This window comes from Triticum urartu, chromosome 4 (genome assembly GCF_003073215.2).
Source record: "Triticum urartu cultivar G1812 chromosome 4, Tu2.1, whole genome shotgun sequence".
Lineage (NCBI taxonomy): Eukaryota > Viridiplantae > Streptophyta > Magnoliopsida > Poales > Poaceae > Triticum > Triticum urartu.
This window is the reverse complement of record NC_053025.1, coordinates 318,960,810-318,977,587: the sequence shown is the minus strand read 5'-3', so window position 1 is coordinate 318,977,587 and position 16,778 is coordinate 318,960,810.

The following is a 16,778-nucleotide window of genomic DNA, read 5'->3' as shown; positions in this document are numbered from 1 at the left end:
GTTAGTTGATATTAGCTCACTTGATGAATGGAGAACCCAAGCATATGAAAATGCCAAGTTGTTTAAAGAAAAAGTTAAAAGATGGCATGACAAAAGGATACAAAAGTGTGAGTTTAATGTAGGTGATTATGTATTGCTATACAACTCTCGTTTAAGATTTTTTGCAGGAAAACTTCTCTCTAAATGGGAAGGCCCCTATGTTATCGAAGAGGTCTATCATTCCGGTGCCATAAAAATCAACAACTTCGAAGGCACAAATCCGAAGGTGGTAAACGGTCAAAGAATTAAACATTATATCTCAGGTAATCCCATAAATGTTGAAACTAATATTATTGAAACCGTAAGGGACACTTTCTGGAACATTTCAGACTCTGAAAAGGAATAGGTATGTGGTACGGTATGTAAACCGACTCCAAAACAGTTTTTAAGCCAATATTTCTCCGTTTTGGAATATTTAGAAAAATAGAAAAATAAGAAGCAATCCGGGAAGGACACGAGGGCTCCACGAGGGTGGAAGGTGCGCCCTACCCTACTGGGCGCACCCCCTACCTCGTGGGCACCTCGTGTGCCCTCCGGTCTCCGTTTTCATACACGACACGTATTTTGGTCGGTAAAAATTCATTATATAATCTCCCGGGGTTTTTGACTCCCGTATCACGCAAAAATCTCCTGTCTTTGTTTCGAGCTGTTTTTTGTCAGGGTTGTCAAGGCCAGGCACTATGTCGTCTCCCTCCTCCTCCAACTATGAGGGCAACGATGCTTGGCTAATGAAGATAGAGCTGAAGAGAGAAGAACCTATGGAGATCAACAAGGATGAAGGGATCAAGAAGGCCATGGAGGACCAAGTTCCGACAACAGAAGACACCCTTCAACCGGATCACAATCTTCTTACCCCAACAGAAATCAAAGCTTTCAAGATGATTGAGTTAGCTCATATACAAAATAAGTATCTCACACGTGAAAATATTTTGTTGAAGGAGCATATCATCGCACTCAAGGGCATTATCCGCAAGTTAGAAGACGTCCTACGCTCGATGTGCGACTATCCATCATCAACAACTCCACCTTCTTCACCAACAAAGGAGACATAATCACATGGGTATGGGCACTCCACTTGGCAACTACCAAGCTTGGGGGAGTGCCCCGGTATCGTATCACCATCACTTTATCTTTACCGTTTTTCTTAGTTCGATCCTTTTGGTAATATCTTGATCTAGAAGAATAAAAGTTCTTAGTATGATCTAGTTGTGAGTTTTGCTTTATCATCCTTCTATGTAATCGAGTCCGTGAGCTATATAATAAAGATTAGTGTTTAGTCAAGGGCTTGATTATTTTGCCATGATCCTAAGTCAATAAAAGAAAAGAGAAAGAATAAAAAGAAACAAAGAGATCATGTGAATCTTATGGAGAGTAATGAGCTCACATAGAAAAAGTATGATGAATAAAAGTTGTTGAGGGTTGACAAACATAGTTTTGGTCATCGTTGCAATTAATAGGAAGTAATAAAGAAAGAGAGGTCTTCACATATAAATATACTATCTTGGACATCTTTTATGATTGTGAGCACACATTAAAATATGACATGCTAAAGAGTTGACATTGGACAAGGAAGACAACATAATGGGTTATGTTTTCTTACATCTGAGATGAATTATATTGTCTTGGATCTTCCAAAATGATGAGCTTGCCTTTCCCCCTCATGCTAGCCAAGTTCATTGCACCAAGTAGAGATACTACTTGTGCTTCCAAATACCCTTAAACTAGTCTTGCCATAAGAGTCCACCATATCTACCTATGGATTGAGTAAGATCCATCAAGTAAGTTGTCATCGGTGCAAGCAATAAAAATTTCTCTATAAATATGTATGAATTATTAGTGTGGGAGAAAATAAGCTTTATACGATCGTGTGATATGGGAGAAATAAAAGCGACAGACTGCATAATAAAGGTCCATATCACAAGTGGCAATATAAAGTGACGTTCTTCCGCATTAAGATTTTGTGCATACAACCATAAAAGCACATGACAACCTCTGCTTCCCTCTGCGAAGGGCCTATCTTTACTTTTATCTCCTACCTTGCATAAGAGTCATGGTGATCTTCACCCTTCCTTTTTACATTTTATCCTTTGGCAAGCACAGTATGTTGGAAAGATCCTGGTATATATAGCTAGTTGGATGTGAGTTTTCATGAACTATTATTGTTGACATTACCCTTGAGGTAAAACGTTGGGAGGCAAAACTATAAGCCCCTATATTTCTCTGTGTCCGATTAAAACTCCATACCCATAAGTATTGCGTGAGTGTCAGCAATTGTGAAAGACTATATGATAGTTGAGTATGTGGACTTACTGAAAAGCTCTTATACATTGACTCTATCCTATGTTATGATAAATTGCAATTGCTTCAATGACTGAGATTATAGTTTGTTAGTTTTCAATGAAGTTTAAGATTCATACTTGATATTGTGATTGAATTATTACTCTAGCATTAGAGATTATATGACAAAGAATTATATGAGTTACTGTTCTAAGAATGATCATGATGCCCTCATGTCCATATTTTATTTTTATCGACACCTCTATCTCTAAACATGCCAAGATATTTTTTGATTTCGGCTTTTCGCTTGAGGACAAGCGAGGTCTAAGCTTGGGGGAGTTGATACGTCCATTTTGCATCATGCTTTTATATCAATATTTATTGCATTATGGGCTGTTATTACGCATTATGTCACAATACTTATGCCTATTCTCTCTTATTTTACAAGGTTTACATAAAGAGGGAGAATGCCGGCAGCTGGGATTCTGGGCTAGAAAAGGAGCAAATATTAGAGAAATATTCTACACAGCTCCAAAAGTCCTGAAACTTCACGGAAGATGTTTTCCAAATATATAAAAAATACTGAGAGCAAGAACTTCACCAGGGGGCCACACCCTGCCCACGAGGGTGGGGGGCGCGCCTTGCCCCCTGGGCGCGCCCCCTACCTCGTGGGCTCCCTGGTTGCCCTCCGATGACCATCTTCTTCTATATGGAGTCCTTTGATGGGAAAAAAATCATAAGCCATCTTCTCGGACGAAACTCCACCGCCACGAGGCGGAACCTTGGCGGAATCAATCTAGGGCTCCGGCAGAGCTGTTCTGCCGGGGAAACTTCCCTCCCGGAGGGGAAAATCATCGCCATCGTCATCACCAACGCTCCTCTCATCTGGAGAGGGCAATCTCCATCAACATCTTCATCAGCACCATCTCATCTCAAAACCTAGTTCATCTCTTGTATCCAATTCTTGTCTCCATGTCCGGGATTGGTGCTAGCAGGTTGCTAGTAGTGTTAATTACTCTCTGTAGTTGATGCTAGTTGGTTCAATTGGTGGAAGATCATATGTTCAGATCCTATATGCATATTAATACCGCTCTGATTATGAACATGTTTATGCTTTGTGAGTAGTTACTTTTGTTCCTGAGGACATGGGAGAAGTCTTGCTATTAGTAGTCATGTGAATTTGGTATTCGTTCCATATTTTGATGAGATGTATGTTGTCTCTCCTCTAGTGGTGTTATGTGAACGTCGACTACATGACACTTCACCATTATTTGGGCCTAGAGGAAGGCATTGGGAAGTAATAAGTAGATGATGGGTTGCTAGAGTGACAGAAGCTTAAACCCTAGTTTATGCGTTGCTTCGTAAGGGGGTGATTTGGATCCATATGTTTCATGCTATGGTTATGTTTACCTTAATACTTTTGTTGTAGTTGCGGATGCTTACAATAGAGGTTAATCATAAGTGGGATGCTTGTCCAAGTAAGGATAGCACCGAAGCACCGGTCCACCCACATACCAAATTATTAAAGTACCGAACGCGAATCATATGAGCGTGATGAAAACTAGCTTGACGATATTCCCATGTGTCCTCAGGAGTGCTTTACATCATATAAGAGTTTGTCCAGGCTTGTCCTTTGCTACAAAAAGGATTGGGCCACCTTGCTGCACCTTATTTACTTTTGTTACTTGTTGCTCATTACAAATTATCTTATCACAAAACTATCTGTTACCACTTATTTCAGTACTTGCAGAGAATACCTTGCCGGAAACCACTTATCATCTCCTTCTGCTCCTCGTTGGGTTCGACACTCTTACTTATCGAAAGGACTACGATAGATCCCCTATACTTGTGGGTCATCACAATGCGGCGAGGGTTTCAGCGGAGACGAGGCAAGGAGAAAGAGAAGTAAGCTAGTAAGAGGAGAGCGACGCAGGTTTTATATGCGAAAGGAAATAACCGCACGCAGAGGATTTTGATTGGACGGTCACAAGGCAGGGATGATTGCGATTCAATGGTCAAGATGGAATGACAGTTGATGTATTGCATGTGGAAACCGTCATAAAAGATCGTGGTCCTGACTTGGGCAGGAAACCCGAAAATTTGGACAACTTTCGCCAAAACAGATTAACGTTTGGACCAAATCTTAATCGTGGTCAAGGACACCAGATAGAATTTCATTCCAGATACTATCTGAGCATTTGAAACGGAACAAAATAGATTGGAAGAGATAGAATAGAGGGAAAATAGGGTCCTGGGCATTTCACTCCGGCAGAAACACAAGCACACGAGCAAATAGCTATGAGATAAATGCATTCGGACAGAAAGAAAAACTATCGATCGGAGAGAAAACCAACAAAGGAAAATTATGGTGGCGTAACCCACCGTATAAGAAATGTATGACCCCGTCACACAATTATCATGGCACCCGGTTAGTCTAGTTCTTTATCAACATATTCACTCTTAGAAAGAAAGTTTCACTATGTCAAAATTTTCAAAATCTTTGAGTGTTATGCACCCATTCCTTCTAAGATGTGGAAGTGTTGGCACTCACTGCACGTTTGCGAAGTCTAGGATATTTAGCTCACACCATAACACAGAGAATCTTTTCTCGTCAAGAGGCTTGGTGAAAATATCAGCAAGATTGTCTTCGGTCTTGACATGATTGATGACGATATCCTCTCGAGCAACATGATCGTGAATGAAATGATGTTTGATGGCAATATGCTTCGTGCGAGGATGTTGCACAGGATTCTGTGCAATTTTTATGGCACTCTCATTATCACAATATAGAGGGATATGCTTGACCTTGATGCCATAATCCTTCAGAGTCTGCTTCATCCATAATAACTGAGTGCAACAAGCGCCAGCAGCAATATATTCAGCCTCAGCCGTGGAGAGAGATACACAATTATGCTTCCTTCATGACCAACAAACCAATGATCTACCAAGGAAATGGCATGTCCCCGAAGAAGATTTCCTATGAACCAAGTTACCAGCCTAATCTAAGTCTGAATATCCAACATGATCAATTGTGGCCCCTTAGGATACCATAAGCCTAATGTGGGGGTGTGAGCCAAATATCTCAGAATGCGCTCGATCGCTTGGTGATGCGATTCTTTCAGTGCAGCTTGATAGCGGGAACACATGCAAACATTCAACATAATGTCACGTTTGGATGCACATAGATAAACAAGATATCCAATCATCGAATGATAAGCTTTCTGATCGTAATCCTTACCATACACATCTGCATCTAGCTTACCATTCGTGGGCGTAGGAGTTTTATAACCCTTCATTTTGGAATCTTACATTTTGAACTTCTTTAGGCACTCTTTCAAATATTTCTCCAGAGAGATGAAAATGGCATTTTCCTGTTGACGAATTTGCAGTTCGAGAAAGAATTTGAGTTCACCCATCATAGACATTTGATATTTATCGGACAATCATTTTCCCGAACTCTAAGATGCAAGCATTGTTAGTACAGCCGAAGATGATATCATCCACATAGATTTGACATACGAAAAGATCATTATCAATAGCACAAGTGAAAAGTGTGGGATCTATGGATCCTGGCTTGAATCCTTTGTTAAGCAAAAACTTCTTCAAGGTGTCATACCACGCTCGAGGGGCTTGCTTTAGCCCATATAAAGCTTTATTCAACCTGAAAACTTTGTTAGGAAATTCAAGGTATTCAAGCCAGGTGGCTGTCTAACATAAAATCCCTCATCAATTTCACCGTTGAGAAAAGCAATTTTCACATCCATTTGGTAAAGCAGGATATCATTGTAGTTTGCATAAGGAAGAAGAATGCAAATTGCCTCAAGGCGTGCAACAGGAGCATAATTTTCACCGAAATCAATACCTTCTAGCTGAGTGTACTCTTGAGTAACAAGTCGTTCTTTTTTTCTCACCACAATGCCATTTTCATCTTGCTTAATGTGGAAAATCCATTTTGTGCTGATGATATTCTGTTTCTTGGGATTCGGTTTGTCAACCAGTTCCCACTCATCATTTAATTTGAATTGCACCAATGCCTCTTGCATAGCGTTCATCCAATCTGGATCATTCATGGCTTCTTCATACTTGGTTGGTTCTACCAATGAAACAAAGGAGAAACTACCAAAGTAGTTAGCCAAACGAGTGCGTGAGCGAGTTGTGGGTCGATAACCTGGATTCTCAATTCCATCGAGAATTAAGGAGGGATCAACTCGATTTGCCACACGAGGATGAGCATTTTCTTTGTGATGATCATCGTCATTTTCATCTGCATCAGTATTTGTATCATCATTCCCTCCAGGATTGCCATTTTGATCGACATTTGGATTTTGATTGCCATTTCCATTCGGAGGAGCATTTGCTTCGGCAGTGGCTTGATGAGTTCTTCTTCGGGTCATAGGAGCATCATCATCAGAGGACTCAGGTGCATTTCCTTCAATGGGTTTGACGCTCCCAATGGCCATTTGCTGAATAGCATCAGATATCAGCGGTTCATCTATCACATTTGGCAGGTGCTCCTTTTGGGAGTCGTTATATTCATCAAACCTCACATTCACCATTTCCATAACTTTCATGTGGTGAGAGTTACAGACACGATACGTATGCGAGTGTGAGCCATAACCGAGAAGAAAACCTTCATGTGCCTTAGGTGAAAACTTGGAAGAATGATTCATATCAAGAATGTAACATGGTGCACCAAAACACATAGATAAGAAACATTCGATTTCTTGCCAGTGATAGCTCATATGAAGTTTTCTTAAGGAACTTGTGAAGATAAACACAGTTGGTAACATGAAAAGAAGTGTTAATAGCATTAGCCTAGAAGCGAATGGGAGTTTTGTACTTTTTTTTGAACAATGAAAACAACAAGAGAGTCTCCTACTATTGTTTTTATTATAGTGTTAACCTATGGTTAACAGGGGGTACATGAGTGTTTACATGGCCTTTACATGAAGATATGCCCAAAGTGAGCCATATCCAAATGGAAAAGAGAAAAAAAGAAACAACTCAACTAGCATATAGAATGCAAATGTTCAAAAACCTAGGGAGTTGCTGAAACCTTCTAAAAAGGTTGGATTTTGAGGGTTGATTCTGTAACCTAAAATCACAAAATCTTCCTTGAGCTTCCTCAGCCACTCAGAGTGGGTAGCCACCTCACCATCAAACACCACTCTGTTGTGTTGCTTCCCAATGTTCTAGGATGTCAATATGGTTATCTCTTTGAATAGAGACCCCTGCCAGCTTGCCCTAGCCCTCTCGTATTTGTGTTGTACATCCAGCTGATTTTCCCAATGAATACCCATAGTTTCCCAACACTTTGTAGCGAATGGACACTCATAGAATAGATGGTTGTTTGTTTCCCTAACCTCCAGGTCGCACACCGGGCAGTTGAGAGCATCCCCAATATCAAAGTTCCTTCAGAGCAGCATATCCCTCGTATTGACTCTATCAAGTAACATTAGCCACGCAACACCTTATGTCTCATGATACATTTTGATTTCCAAATGGAGGTGAGGCATTGTGGTGCCAACATATTTCTAGACGTGAAGTTATAAAACTGCTTAGGTTTAAAAGTGGTGTCACCCCAGCATAATATCCATTCATCCGTCCCCATAGTCTCCAAGTTGATCCCTACCATGATCACTTGCAGATTGTCAAGCTCAGCTGTGGTTTCCATCGATAGAGGCAGGAAAAAGTTATCCACATGATCATTGTTGTTGTAGTATTGCACCAACGAGACATCTTCATTCTTGGCAAAAGAGAGCAGATGTTCATGAGTGTCCATCAACGGTGTCTCATCAATCCAAACATCTTTCCAACGGAGAATCATATCACCCGCAGCAGGGATACAAGATGTGATCCGACGGTAGATATCGCACTACCAAAAAGAAGACATCGCGCTACCAAAAAGAGCCACAACTTGGCTTTGCATGGGGGGTATCATCATAATGAGTATTCCAGACTAGCATTACCCACGGCATGTCGTGCTTGTGCATGAACTTATGTACGTATTTGAGCAGTAGTGCTTTGTTGTGAATTTGCAAGTTTAGAACCCCAAGACCCTCTTTTTTAGGATGGCAAACCATATCCCAAGCGGTGAAGGAGTGAGTGTTGGCATATCTGTCAACTTATTTTCTCCATAAACAGTGTCTCCTCGCGTGATTAAAAATCGCAATCAGTTTGAGTGGAATTTTTAGAACGCACATGGAAAAAGACAGAAGTGACGAGAGCGCAGAGTTGATCAATTGCACTTGTTCTCCGTAGGATAAACAAATAGTTGTCCCCGTCAATCTTCTCTCAATTCTATCGACCAAAGGCATCGGGTCTTTTACAGTGGTCCTTGTTGTACCAAGAGACAAGCCCATATAAGTAAATGACATCTCCCCAACTTGGCACCCCAGAACATTGGCTAGATCCAAAGTTTTTTTAGCATCCACATTTATTGGCATTAATTGCGATTTTGCGTAGTTGATTTTCAGACCAGTTGCCCGGGCATAGGAGTCCAGAATCACCTTAATTGTTTGAAGCTCTTGTTGATTTGCCTGGAGGATGATTAATGTGTCGTCGGCATATTGGACAACATGGTAGTCCTCCGAAGCAGGTTGGTTGATAGGGAGTGAAATTAAACCGTCCAACCAGGCTTTATTAATTAATGACTGAAGTAAATCTGCCGCAAGCACAAACAACAAGGGGAATATTGGGTCACCTTTTCTCACTCCCCGTTTACATTTAAATTCCATGCCCGGTATTCCATTCAGAAGAATAGATGAAGATCCTAATTGTAGTAGCATTTTAATCCACATACACCACCTGTCATCAAAACCCTTGCATTCTAGCATTTTCAAAATGAATGAATGTTCCATCGTGTCGAAGGCCTTTTCAAAATCTAATTACAAAATCACAATTTCCCTGCCCGAGTGTTTGCACTAATGCAGATATTCAAATGCCCAACCGAGACAATCTTGAATTGTCCTTGTTTTAATAAATCCATATTGGTTTTGATGTACCACCTGTAGAATCCAACGTTGCAGCCTCTCTAGAAAAAAAATTGTGATAACTTTAAGCACGCAGTTTAACAAGGAGATTGGTCTATAATCTTTGACAGATTCAGGCGTCAGTTTCTTTGGGATTAGCGTGATTAACGATGTGTTCAAACATTGCAAGCTGATTGTCCCTTTCCAAAAGTCATCACATAGAGCATAAAAATCCTCTTTGATTATATCCCAACACACCTTGAGGAAAGGGCCATTGAAACCGTCTGGTCCCGGGGCTCGATCAGCCGGAATGACCTTGATTACATTATTTATTTATTCTTTCGTAAATGGAACCGAAAGTTCTTCTAGACCCTGGCACTTTTGAATGAGATCAGAAAGCTCAAAATCGAACTCCGGCTGGTTAGAGACCCCCATTCTTCTTTTAAAGCAATCATAAAACGCCACTGCCTTTTCATCATGATTTTCAACTAAGCGGCCATCAGGCATTAGAAAATTTGTGATGGCATTTCTCCGTAACCTTTCAATTGCACAGTCTTGGAAATATTTAGTATTTTCCTCTCCTTGATCTGCCCAATGAAATGTACATCGTTTCCTCCAATACTCACTTTGATATCTAAGCAGTCTTAGCAAATGAGCTTTTAATATGTTTCTGAAATTATCCTCTGGGATGGAAAGCTTTCTAAGGTCCTCAAGGTTATCAAGCTGGAGTGGAATTCTATTACAATTTTCAATTAGAAGCTTGATCTTACATTCAAGGTCCTCAGGGAGTTTTGTACTCACTGAGCATTGTCTCGCCATTTAAGCGAGAGTTCTGTTCTTTCATTCAACAACCCCATTCTGCTGGGGAGTGTATGCAGCAAAGAACTCATGAGTAATACCATGTTCATCAAGAAATTCAGCAAAATGAGTATTTTTTAACTCAGCTCCATTGTCACTTCTGGTATGCTTAATTCGAACATCATATTCATTATGGGCCTTCTTAGCGAAGCTTTTGAAGATATCTTGAGTGCAGGTCTTGTCTTCGAGAAAGAATACTCAAGTGTATCAAGAGAAATCATCAATAATAAACGGACCATAATGACTGCCACCAAAGCTTGCATAATTTTGAGGACCGAATAAATCCATATGAAGAATTTCTAGAGGCCTTGTTGTGGTCATGACCGTTTTTGATGAGTGATGCTTCTTGGCTAATTTTCCAGCCTCACATGAAACACAGAGACAATTCTTGTCGAATTTTACATCAGGAATGCCACAAAGATGATTTTTCTTCACCAAGGTCTGCAAATTTTTCATACCTGCATGACCAAGTCTACGATGCCACAACCATCCTTCGGTTGCTTTTGCAAGAAAACAAGTTTGGACTGAGAGACCCTTGGAGAAATCAAGAATATAAAGATCACCCTTTCTAATTCCCTTAAAGACGAAGGAATTGTCAGAGGCCATGAAGACAATGCATTTGAATATAGAGAATAAAACTAGCATGCCTAAATCACATAGCTTGCCAAATGACATAAGATTGAATCCAAGGGATTGAACAAGTAACACATCACATAGATTTGTCCTTGGATATAGAAATTTTACCTAGCCCAATTACCTTCCCTTTGTTGTTGTCACCAAAAGTGATATACTTTGGAGGAGAAGCAATTAAGTTGGGGTCGACAAACAACGACTTGTCTCTGGTCATGTGACTAGTGCATCCACTCTCCATTATCCATTCAGTGCACCCGAATACATAGTCCTGCAGAAGAATTAGCCTTTTCTAACCACCCACATCTTTGTAGGTGGCTTCAAAACAAATGAACGAGTAGGATATGATTTCCTTCGATAAGCATAGTTGTTACTCGATGAGGTGCGAGCATACTTGAAATAATAAGCACTGAAATTCTTTCCAGATGAATGAGCATAGTGATTGTAGGAAGTATGCATATACTCATTTTGCGAATTCTTTGTGCCTGCATGGTTAGTCGAGCAGAAACAAGCAAAGCATCAACAATTTTCTTAGGCACCCAAATAGCTTTCTTTGGGGGCCATTTCTGCTATTCGGTCCAACATAGTGAGCAACAGTCTCACCATGTTGATTCTTGAACAACTTATAATTGTCCAGGGAATCATCATCAGGATATTCAGGAATAGGAGAGTTATATCCCAAAAGTAATGCTGGCTCGAGGGTTTCCTATTAGTAGGTAACCACACAGTGCGAGGGGATTGATGGGGTTACCAGTAAGTATCTTTCAGTGCAACAAACCCTGGGTCTGTTGACCAACTGTGCATAGGCACAAGATCAAGATTGAAGCACCAGCTTGGGACAGAGATTGAAGGACCAAGAGATTTGGAGAACCAACATGCAGCTCAGGAGAACCAAGACTGAGCCTAGGGAGCAGGATATCGGCAAGAGAAGGGCCTCCCTTGCCGGGCAAGCAAGCCCGGCAAGGGGTAAGGCCACCACCAGAAACAAAGCAACCTAGGCTCCCCGGTAGAGCCTGCCGGGGCTTGCAGGGGCAGAATCGCCCCACCAACCACTCAAGCACGACTCACGTTGTCAATCAATGAGGTGTCAAGCCGAAAGATGATTAAGTGGCAGCCATTTGCCACATGGTAGCCATTTCCTACAGAGAAGCCTATAGATGACACCCGTCCTGCGACGTGTCAAGAGAAAAGGAGCGGAGCTGGCAAGATAGCCCGGCAGGCCTTGTCGGGTGCCTAGTGATGTGACACTAAGCGGTGAATTTAATGCACCCTGTCAGCCTGCAAAGTTAGGTGTGATAGCACTGTTTGCTATCATATCAGTGGATAATGACCACTTTGCCACTGTGGTGACCCCTTAATCTATAAAAGGAGGCCCATGGCACTCGTAGGAGGAGTTAGAAGGTTGGAAAGTTAATAACCCCAAGCCACCACATACACGTAGTAGCCGCAGGAAAACCTTGCCGGGCAAGTGTACTAAGCACTACCACATGCATTCCTCCATCAATCCACTAAAGTGGGAGTAGGGTCTTACGCCTCACGGCGACCCGAACCTCGGTAAATCGATTGTGTGCTCTCTGCCGCGCCGTCGAACGCTGGTCTGCTCTTTGTGCAACGCGTCGTCCCCCTGCCGAACCAGCAAGGGGCCACCCGGTCCCATAGGTGGTCGCGGAAATCCCACGACATCTTTGGTGCGGCAGGTAGGGGGAGCGCTTGCGCGAACTTGAAAGTGCACGCTATGCGTCATCTTCATCTTTGACAGCGCCATCGACCATGGCACCCAAGAAGAAATCTGGCACCTCAGTCCATCCTTCCACCTCGAACACTTCTCCGCTAGTGGCCTCCAACGCCACGGGGAACACAGGAGCTCGCAAGGATGTGGACGCCGCTGGGGGCACGGTTGGAGCGGGTGGCACTGTTACCGCCGCCCCCGCGGCCGACACGGGAGCCATAGCTATTGGCGGAGAACAACATCAACATCATCTCGACGGTCAAGCTCCGCATGGTACGAGTGAGTGGGTCACTCCATTCACGCCCCCTCCTCTCGCCAAAGAGCACAGCCGCAGCAACGGTGCTTGGTCCGGGGCGAACCATCGCCCTCCGGTCGCCCCCATCGCGGGAGCGGCTGCAGCGCACGCGCCTCCTCCCGGACGAGCCAACCAGGCTGTTGCGCTCAACGGAGTTGCTGATCTTCGAGAACCATTGCCACGCGACCCCGCGACCCCGGTGGTGGCCCCACCACAGCATTGGCACGGTGCCGTCGCCGTCACCGCTGGCACCACCCGGAGCCAGGCGATAGTGCGGTCGACGTCATCGACATCCATGCCAAGCACGACCATGGAGGCCATGGCGCGAGCTCAGTTATTACTGAGTTCCTGCCAGCAGCCGAGCAGATGGATGAGTGGCGCGCCACCATCCAAACCCTGACCGGGTTTTTTTCCAAAGCTGGGGCTCTCGACGAGCTAGCCCACTGCAACCTCCCCAAGCAACAGCCACCGCCCGCGTCGGTAGCCGTACGAAGGGGGCCGTCCCCATGGTTCAGTCCCCGCCACGGCAGCTAGCGAGGACGCGACATAATCAAGACCCCGATGATGTCTCGATGGCCTCTTCTGACCCTAGAGCATGTCCAGTCCAACATCGAACCCCAGAAGACAGGCAACAGGGGGACATGTCGTCGTCGCCGAACGACGCCGCAACGATCCCTGCCAGGCTGATGGGTGTGACGGCCTCAACATCGACGAGCCTGCGCTCAATGTTGGCGGGCACCTGCTCTTCGAGGTTGGCTGCCCTGCCTTTACACGAGAGTTGTGGCAAGTCCATTGGTTGTCCGTTCGCACGTTCAAGCTAGAGATACCTGAGAAGTACGATGGGAGGTTGAACTCGGCAGAGTTCCTGAGCATCGACACCATTGCTGTTTAGGCTGCCGGGGGAAGAGATGAGAAGGTGTTCGCCAGTTACTTCCCTTTGGCCCTCAAGTACAATGTGAGGTCTTGGCTGATGCACCTGCTGGAGAACTCCATTTCGTCATGGGCAGACCTGTGCCATGAGTTCATCGGTGCCTTCACCGGTGGCCACCAAGAGCCTGGCAGGCCCAGTGACCTGCAGCTTCTCTAGCAAAAGGAAGGAGAAACCCTCCGTAAGTATTTGCAGAGATTCAGTAGAGTTCATAGAAATATTCCAAATATCCATCCGCCAGCTGTTATAGCAGCTTTCCAGTCTAATGTGCGCAACCGCCGCATTCGTTCCAAAATGAACATGCAGTTGCCCAAGACTATGGAAGAACTATATACACTAGTGGATAAATGTGCCCGGATGGAAGAAGGAAGGAAGCTACCCGGAGAGGAAGATTGCATTAATGTTGATTCAGAGGATGATGATGAATCAACCACTCAGAGGAAGGGCAAGAAGCATAGTAAGAAGCCAAGGGCCGAGGGCAACACACTGTGGAAGGTTCGGGCACACCTAGTACCGGCAAGAAGGCCAAGGCTGAGGCCCCCGACAAGGAAGCTGCCGTGTGCGCTGCCTGCCGGGAGGCCGCTGCCGCGGAAAAAGTTGGGAAATGTGATAGGCCATACTGCAAGATCCATCGGACCAAGGGCCATGACCTTCAGGAGTGTTATCAGGTTGAGCAGCTTGTCAAGAGACAGAGGGAAGACTATGATAAGCGTGATAAGGAGAAAGGTCAGAATGCTGCTGGCGGTAAGGGCCGAGGCGGTGAAGCAAATCACCCTGGCAAGCCCTTTCGGAGCCAAGGAAATCCCGCCACGGACCAAGAGAATGAGACCTATGATGATGTCAGTGATGGAGGGGATGAAGAGGAAACTAGTGAGCAGGAATTTCAGAAGGCCACTGACGCCCTATGCATTGATGGAGGTGCATCTTTACACACCTCTCATCGCCAACTTAAGCGATGGGCACAAGAGGTCAATGTTGTGGAACCAGCACCAGAGGCCTGGAAGACACTCAAGTGTTCCTACACGCCCATCATCTTTGATGAGGAGGATCACCCCTGCTGCACCAGGCGGTGGGGTGCTTGCCGTTGTTGGTCTCCCCAACAATTCACAACCTCAGGATCACAAAGATGTTAGTGGATGGTGGGGCCGGGTTGAATCTGATTTCCCCAGTAGTTATCAGTAAGCTTCAGATAGGAGAAGAGGAGCTAGAGGCCACCGACACGTTTCAAGGAGTTAACCCCGGCAGGAGTCATCCTAAGGGGAAGATCACGTTGCCGGTGACGTTTGGGGGAGAGTTGAACTTTCAGACTGAGAAGATTGTGGTTGATCTTCCCCTACCATACAATGGGATTCTTGGACGACCCGCCCTGGCCAAGTTCTTGGCAGCATCCCACTATGCTTACAACACCTTGAAAATGCATGGGCCATTGGGAGTCCTCACTATCCCGTCAGATGAGAAGGATGCAATTATTTGTGTGGATAAGATATATCAGGATGCAGTCGCGGCAGAGGTTGCGGTGGCAGCGGCTCCTGCCAAGGAAAACAAAGGAAAGAAGAGGGACTATAGGACCTCCGGCAAGGAGTCTGGGAAGCGTGCCCCCTTCGAGTCCACGACACCAACTAACGACGTGCCGGAGTGATCCAACAGCAAGAGATCGAAGGTTGCTGCACCCCAAGTGAAGAAGGTCCCGGCAGGGCTGGCTGGCATTGATGGTACTTTCACTATCATCACTGCCCTCGATGACAAATAGGAAAGCGTGCTTGTTGCCTTCCTGCGGGCGAATATCGATGTGTTTGCTTGGCAACCATCTGATATCCCCGGTGTTCCCAGAGAGGTAATTGAGCACCACCTTGCTATCTGCCCACATGCCCGACCCGTCAAACAGAAAGTACGGAAGCAGGCCTTGGAGAGGGAGGAGTTTATTGTCGAAGAGATCAAGAAGTTGGAAGCAGATGGTTTGGTCAGAGGAGTATTGCATCCAACATGGTTGGCAAATCTAGTAGTGGTCTGGAAAGCTAATGGGAAGTGGAGGCTTTGCATTGACTTCACAGACCTCAACAAAGCTTGCTCGAAGGACCCATTTCCCTTGCCACGCATCGACCAGATCGTGGACTCTACTTCGGGATGTGATTTGCTCTCCTTTTGGATGCATATTCAGGATATCATCAAATCTTCATGTCTAAGGAAGAGAGGAGATACGTCATTCATCACTCCATGTGGTAGATACTGCTTTGTCCGCATGGCGTTCGGATTAAAGAGTGCCGGGTCCACTTTTGCAAGAGCAATCCAGATTGGTTTTGAGACACAATTACATAGAAATATAGAATCCTATATGGATGATATTGTGGTCAAAACCAAGGATAAGGCCACCCTTATCTAGGATTTGGAGGAGACATTTGCTAACCTGCGCAAGATCAATCTGAAGCTTAACCCGGAGAAATGTGTGTTTGGTGTTCCCTTTGGCAAGCTACTTGGGTTCTTTGTGTTCCGTCGAGGGATCGAGGCCAACCCCAACAAGATCAAGGCCATTGAGCAGATCCAAGCGCCAAGGAAAGTTAAGGATGTGAGGCACTTGACGGGATGCGTTGCCGCACTGAGAAGATTCATCTCCAAGTCTGCCGAGCATGCCTTGCCGTTCTTCAAGGTTTTGAAGAAGGCAGGACCTATGAAGTGGACTCCGGAAGCAGATGCAGCTCTGCAAGAGTCGAAAGCCTACCTATCGTCTGTGCCTACCTTGGTTGCACCCAGACCCCAAGAACCATTGTTGCTATACTTGGCGACAACCAATCAAGTGGTCAGTGCAGCTTTGGTAGCACAGCGAGAGGTGGATGAAGCAGAAAGTGGCCAGATCGCGGCAGTCAGAAAGGGATCAGGACTGTAGTGAGCATGGCAATGAGAACAACCCCAAGGATGCGACAAGGAAGAAAGTGGTGCAGCGCCCAGTATACTTCGTCGGCTCCTTATTATAGGGGGCTAGATCGAGGTACTCTGGCGTGCAATAGTTGATCTTTGGTCTCATTATGGCCTCAAGGAAACCGCGCCACTACTTCC